Here is a 6,484-nt window from a genome sequence, read left to right as displayed (position 1 = left end):
TTTTTTTTTATCATTCCATTGTTCTTTTTGTTTCTGAAACATTCTGTGTGTATAATATGAAATTGTATTTGAGATTCAAGCTGTTCTGTATGACGTCATCAATCTCATTTTTTTTTAAATTGTTCCTTTTTCTTTAATATCATGCTAATTCTCATAGCCTTGTTGCTATTGTAAGAGGCATAATTTTAATGGCAAAATATCAATATCAATGGAAAAAAAAAAATAAATCTATTTGTATACCAAGGGAGGCCAGTTTGTCGGGGGGAAAAACCAGAGAATCTGACTCTGTCTGACTGAGGCTTGTCAGGGTCCTGTCTGTCGATTTCTCCCCCAGTTTTTCTCCAGAGTTATGATACCACACACACACACACAGCTCCTCCATCTCAGAGAATGAAGTGAGACGGAGTCGTGAAAAGGCAGTGAGGAGAACACACTTGGCCCCATGGGGAGGTTTCTCACAGTTCATTAAAATCAGACATTTTGTTATTCATTGGTGCCAAGTTTGTGTTTTTCTTTTGTTTCCCTGTCCTCTTTGGAGTTATAGAAGAGGTTGTCATGGTTTCTGGGCTGCATTAGTCACAGGGAGCAGATCTGAGTTTATAACCCTGTACTGATGACATCTGACACGCTTTACAGTGAACCACAGTAACCAGTCTCACTACCCTGTGGAAAAAAAAGAGAGAGAGTGAAGAAAAACTCTTCATCGTTGTCTGGTGGGCAATGTTCTGTTTTCCCGTTTGTGTTGACGGGTGGGCGCTTCAGCTGTGAGTTTCATTTTAGAAAATGTACGCAGTGCCGACTCGGGCCCAGGGGCTCGTTTGAAGGCGTCTCTGTAAAATGGGACGTTTTTATACGTCTCGTATCAGCCTGTTGTTTAGCAGAGGGGGTCGTTGCCAAAGGACCATGAACCTGTAACACTCTAGTGTATCATGTTCTCTGTTTATCGGCACTCTTCACTAGAAACCAGCTAATCTCGTTGACAGACTTTTTTAAAGGGTTCCCCCCAACTGAGATAGGATCATATTTACAAGCCATGTAAAATGATGCGTCCCATAACGAGTGCGATGCAGGTACTGATCTCAGACCAGCAGCTGTGGGGAAGCCTTCCCTAGGACGCTCTAGAATGTCATCAAAGATCATTTCTTTTTCTTGGATCCTGCACAGAGATGAACCAAAATCACATGGAAGCACCGTTGCATCTGCTCAACGCCAAATAGTCGGTCATAAACCCGGGGCTGTACTAACTCTACTAGTCCTCCCCGTTTCTGCATCGAACATCCATTGTGGTTTCTGATTGGCGGATTGTGCTCACCTGTCGCCCAGCCAAATATGGAACGTTCTGTGCGGACTGGACTTTGCCCTCGCTGCACTAAACAAAACGATACCCTGACTGCACCCTGAGACGTCAGCGTGAATGGCCTCTTGCCATGACGATCCTCACAAACTTTTCCCGCTGGTACAGTAAAATTCCTCTGTGTTGCCACCCTACTGTGACGCTCTACTGGCGGCGTTGGGCGTTCAGGGGTTGTGGGCAGGACGGCTCGTCTGCTCTGCTCCGCTCCGCCAGCCGGACCGCCAGGGTGGTGTGTGAAGAAGATACAAGGCAGCACACAGTCGTATGGCGGGAACTGACACATACACGCGTACTTGGGGCAGCTTAGCACGGCTCTTTGTTTGGGGCACCGGCAGATAGGGAGACCACCGCACGTGGCTGTAGTCTCTGCTTCCCACGCACACGCACAACTTGCGCGTTGCAGGGTTCTTATTCATTTAGTCACGTGCACTCAAGTCATCATGTTCGTTGCAGTACCTATGTCTCCATCTTACACATCTCTCTCTTCTTCCCCGCCACAACGGCCCAGAAAAACCGAGAGGATCATGGGTAATTCTCAGTTGTGGGTGGTTTATGACTGCTGCTGACTGGGCTGTGTGAATCCTGTTCCATTCGGAGCAGTAACAGGTTTATCTTAGGTATCACTTGATATTGTAGATGGAGATCTGACATATGATTGAAGTGTGTTTGAATGTTTGTGTAAGAGCAATGTTTTCGGGAAGTAGTTGATTCATGTTTGCCTAAGAACACTGCGAAGGGTCATATAGATAGAGACGAGGTTAGAAAAAAAAGGAAGTGCGCAGATACTGATAACAAGTGACACAGGTTAACCAAAAAAAAAACCAAAACAAAACAGTCAACACATTATCAGCAAGGACAGGTGACAGAGAACACCAATGCATTTCTTCACCTCTCTGCTCTAGAGTAGGCCTACTGAACAGCTCAGTGTGTGTGTGTGTGTGAGTGTGTGAGAGAGAGAGATTTCCCTAGGCTGACCACTGCAGCACACCATAACACAAAGGCAGACGCGCGCTAACACACATCACACGTGCACTTAACACTCAGTCATACACATAACAGCAAATTCTCTCTGAATTGAGCACGGTCATACTCTGTCCCCTGAAATTCAAGACAAATATGATTGTTATTCTTTCAGGTCATGCTTGACATCAAATGACCAGGTTTATACGTGCGTGATGCACTGCCACGCTTGTTTTCTGTTTCTGTCTGCAGAGTTCATTTAAATATATAGAATCAATAAATTATTTGGACGTTTCTCAAATCTGATACATATATACAGTATGTGTGTGTGTGTGAGAGAGAGAGAGAGAGAGAGAGAGAGAGAGAGAGAGAGATGCCCAGGGGGCGTTCTCCGTTCTGGCTACCAAGAATGAAATATTCTAGAACACGGAGAGCGCGCATCTGGTGGGGAGGGGACGTGTAGTCAGATGGAAGGATTCGGTTTCGCTCCGGTGACTACGGAGCATCCGGAACCTTCTCAGTCGTCACAGTAGATTGTCGACGGTCGTGAGGGGTGGTTTTTTTTTCTCCCCCGTCCTCGATCGCCTCTGCCGTTCTGCTCCAGGTCCGGCTACCATGGTGGACATCCTGGTTTTAATGTTTTTCGCCATCATTGGGCTCGTATTCCTGTCCTACATCATCTACGTGCTGTGATTACACACACCGCCATTAGGCCGCTTTGTGCGCCAGATGCAGGATGCAAGTCCTTGAGGCAGCCTGGGCATGAGGTATTTGACTCTCTGTTTTTCTTTTATTTTGCTTACACCCCCCCCCCCCCCCCCCCCCCCCCCCCCCCCTTTGGCACTGCAAGCGCTTTTTTGATAGCGAATTACTGACATGACGTGAAATGTGGATCTCAGAAAAAATGCTTTGTGCCAATATAAAATGCCTAAAAGTGGGATTCTAACAGAATACTTTGATCACCCTGTAATCTCACAGAAGTCATCTCAAGAATCTCGCGTATTTCCATCTCTTCATCACACAGGCTGAAATAAACCACTCAGTTACAATTACAGTCATAACGCAAACCTGGAACCGGCAGATGGTTTCCGATTAGTTTGTTACAGAGCTTCATTTTCGCATCCCGTGGACCTCCGCGAGCTGTCAAGAACATCAATAAAACAAACAGCACACACATCTTGCTGTGAGGACAGGGAGTCGCCTATACGATGAACCCAATAATTTCAAAATGTTTTCGTAATTGTATGTATTGCAGGACAGCCCTGCCCCCAGTCCTCGTGGAAAGCTGAAGATACGTCACAGATTGTCCGCGAGAAGCGAAACCATGCGGGACAGATCAGTGCGACGGACAGGACTTCATCTCCCAGTTTCTCTCTCCTTCAGTCCCTCTGTTACCTGAACAGTGATCTCCTACATAGACCGCGCACACTCTGTCTCTCCTCTGAAAATGTCAGACATAGAGTTTTCTACAGGTCCCCAGCTGTTCTTTCTCTGTCCTTAAAACACACACACACACACACAAACACACACACACACACACACACACACAGGCCAGTTCAGTTATACTTGTAATGAGGTGGACATGTTCTGAATATGTTTGGTGAGTGTGTGTGTGTGTGTGTGTGAGTGTGTGTGTGTGTGTGTGTGTGTGTGTGTGTGTGGTTTGCTGTATAGCAGGCTCAGTTTCTTACATGTTGTATTTTCTTCCAGAGAAAAATAATGTCCACTTCTGACTCACATTTTGGCACACACACACACATACACACACACACACACACACACACACACGCATTGTCTCCAAATGCATGCATTGTCAGTGTTTCTCTTTTTCTTCTGGAGAGAGACAAAATTTCTTTGTCATTTTAGAAATAAAAGTATTTCAGGGACAAGCTGTTTCATTTTTTATTCATGGTTCACCCCTGTCTCTGGTGACACGTGTATTGTAGTGATAACTTTTGTAAATATCAGCTGAGAACAGTGATGACACGTCTCCTGTCCCCTGGCCTCCCTGCAGATGAATGGGAGTCCCTTCAGCGGACAGACTGAGTTCAGTACACTGACAGTCAAAATAAACAAAATATTTTTTCCTTATGTCGAGATCATTTCTCAGTCAGACGCGTGTACATCCAGTTTATTATTACTTCTAAACAGAAAGAATTTCCTACCTTACAGACAGGAGGAAAAAGTAAACAGCTGATTGCATAAATCATAGCTCTCAATCATTAACTGATGGCTTGATTGACTTGATAATTAGCTACTGTTGTGAATCACATGTGTCAGAGAGAAGTTCAGAGTTTAGAATGTGCCACATCTGAGTCTCCGGGAACAAAAGTTAAAAATATGACATTCAAGTGTTGGTAATTGATTGGTGCACACGAATTACTGCAAGTGAATTGTATTGTGTTTTAAGCGCGTGTGGGGGTATAGCTCAGTGGTAGAGCATTTGACTGCAGATCAAGAGGTCCCCGGTTCAAATCCGGGTGCCCCCTGCGGATGCTTACGCTTTTCATTTGGCCAGCTGATTTCAGTTTATCGCATATCCTGCTGTATGGAAAGGTATTAGACGGTTATGTGAGTGCTTCGGTAACGGCTCCTGCTCCTGTTCTTGAGAAGAAAAGAAAGATACTGCGTATGTTGTCGTTAAATGATCAGCTCGTACGTTGCCTTACTGTGACATCTAGACGCGGACAGCGTATCGTCGGTCAAGTGGCGTCAGGCGCGGCCCTTGTTGCCACGTAGACATATGAACCATCACTGGTACCGCAGCGACACCTAGCGTTGGGTACAAAATCACTCATCCAGAAAACATAAGGCTGATCTCCGCCTCGCTTTGGCGTTACAACTCATTTTCTGAATGGCAAAGAATAACATTGCACGAGACATCGATTCAATAGGGTATTTTCTTTCTGTAAGGAGAGACACCATGAGATCTTCATCTAAATGAAGAAATGAAAAAGTTATGCAATATTTTAATCGTGTGAAGCCCATTGCGAAATCGGTGGTATTTCTTCCCCACATTGCAAGTCAGGGAGTTTGATCTTCCCCTTGCTCCATTCACAAACCCTGTCTCAACGAACAACGCAAGACGTTTTGTATCAAATCACAGCTGAGTATCTGTGAAATGGGGTAGAGCCACACTATGCCGTTTACACACAAAATACAGACTACGGTTCCCCACCGTTTCTGTGTCACTCAAGTATTCACGTACACAGACATTCCCGCAAACATCCAGTGTCCTCTTGGCACTGTTAACGTTTATGCTCACGCTCGTCATCTCTTTACTAATCTTCTTCTTTCTTCCTTTTCTCTCTCTCTCTCTCTCTCTCTCTCTCTCTGTTCCTCTCTCTCTAAGAGAGAGAGACATAGACAGAGAGAAATTCTGCAATCACAGAGAGTTATATATCCTAACTGCACTTTGATCTGTAATAGAACTAAAGTCAATGCGTTTCTCTCTCTCTCTCTCTGAGTGAGTGATTAACAGTAACCGTAACTTCCCCTCTGGACTCTCCAGGTCCCTCAGTCACAAGACTCAGCACATGACCTCCTGCCACCCCACACATGATTTAAAACTACAACGCTCGAACAACACCCCTACAGCGTCTCCCTACAACACAGCTCCTACCATGTCTCAGCTATGTACTAAAACAACGTGCTCCTGGATTCCTGGGATCCCAGTGTGTGCAGTACTGGGAGCTGAGCTCTGTAGTCAGCAGGACTGAGGGACAGCCCAGCATGTCCAGCAATCCTGGTTTCTGGCGCAGGGGTTCAGATGTCACAGAGCATCACATGACCTGGAGGTTACCTGTCATATTTAGTGACCAAACAGGATAATGTGTGTGTGTGTGTGTGTTTGCTTGTTTTACTGCTCTGAAGCGTTTGAGGTTTAACTAGATCACTCAGCTGCTCATATAAACCTATTTCATGATACATCCAAACGACCCCTTTGCTTTGGCATATGGTGGTGATTGCGTTCAACATTCTGTCACCATTCTGTCCTCAGAGTAACTATGCTGTCCATACCCACAAATTTGAAAGGTATGGCATGCTGAACATTCACACAACGCAGTGACAGTCTGCAATGGGTCATACCAAACCACACATGAAATAGGGGTTCGGCTGGGTAAAAATAATGAATAAGGGCCTTGAGGTGAGAGGTATAATTAGTCTGCT

At 45.3% G+C, this 6,484-nt stretch overlaps 1 non-coding gene across 1 annotated transcript; it reads left to right on the top strand.

Moving 5' to 3' along the window:
• Positions 1-4,731: 4,731 nt before the first annotated feature.
• trnac-gca (transfer RNA cysteine (anticodon GCA)) lies at positions 4,732-4,803 on the top strand. Its single transcript has one exon. It is a non-coding gene; the product is annotated as a tRNA-Cys (tRNA).
• Positions 4,804-6,484: the final 1,681 nt, after the last annotated feature.

This window comes from Chanos chanos, chromosome 16 (genome assembly GCF_902362185.1).
Source record: "Chanos chanos chromosome 16, fChaCha1.1, whole genome shotgun sequence".
Lineage (NCBI taxonomy): Eukaryota > Metazoa > Chordata > Actinopteri > Gonorynchiformes > Chanidae > Chanos > Chanos chanos.
This window is presented reverse-complemented; position numbering and strand designations above follow the sequence as displayed.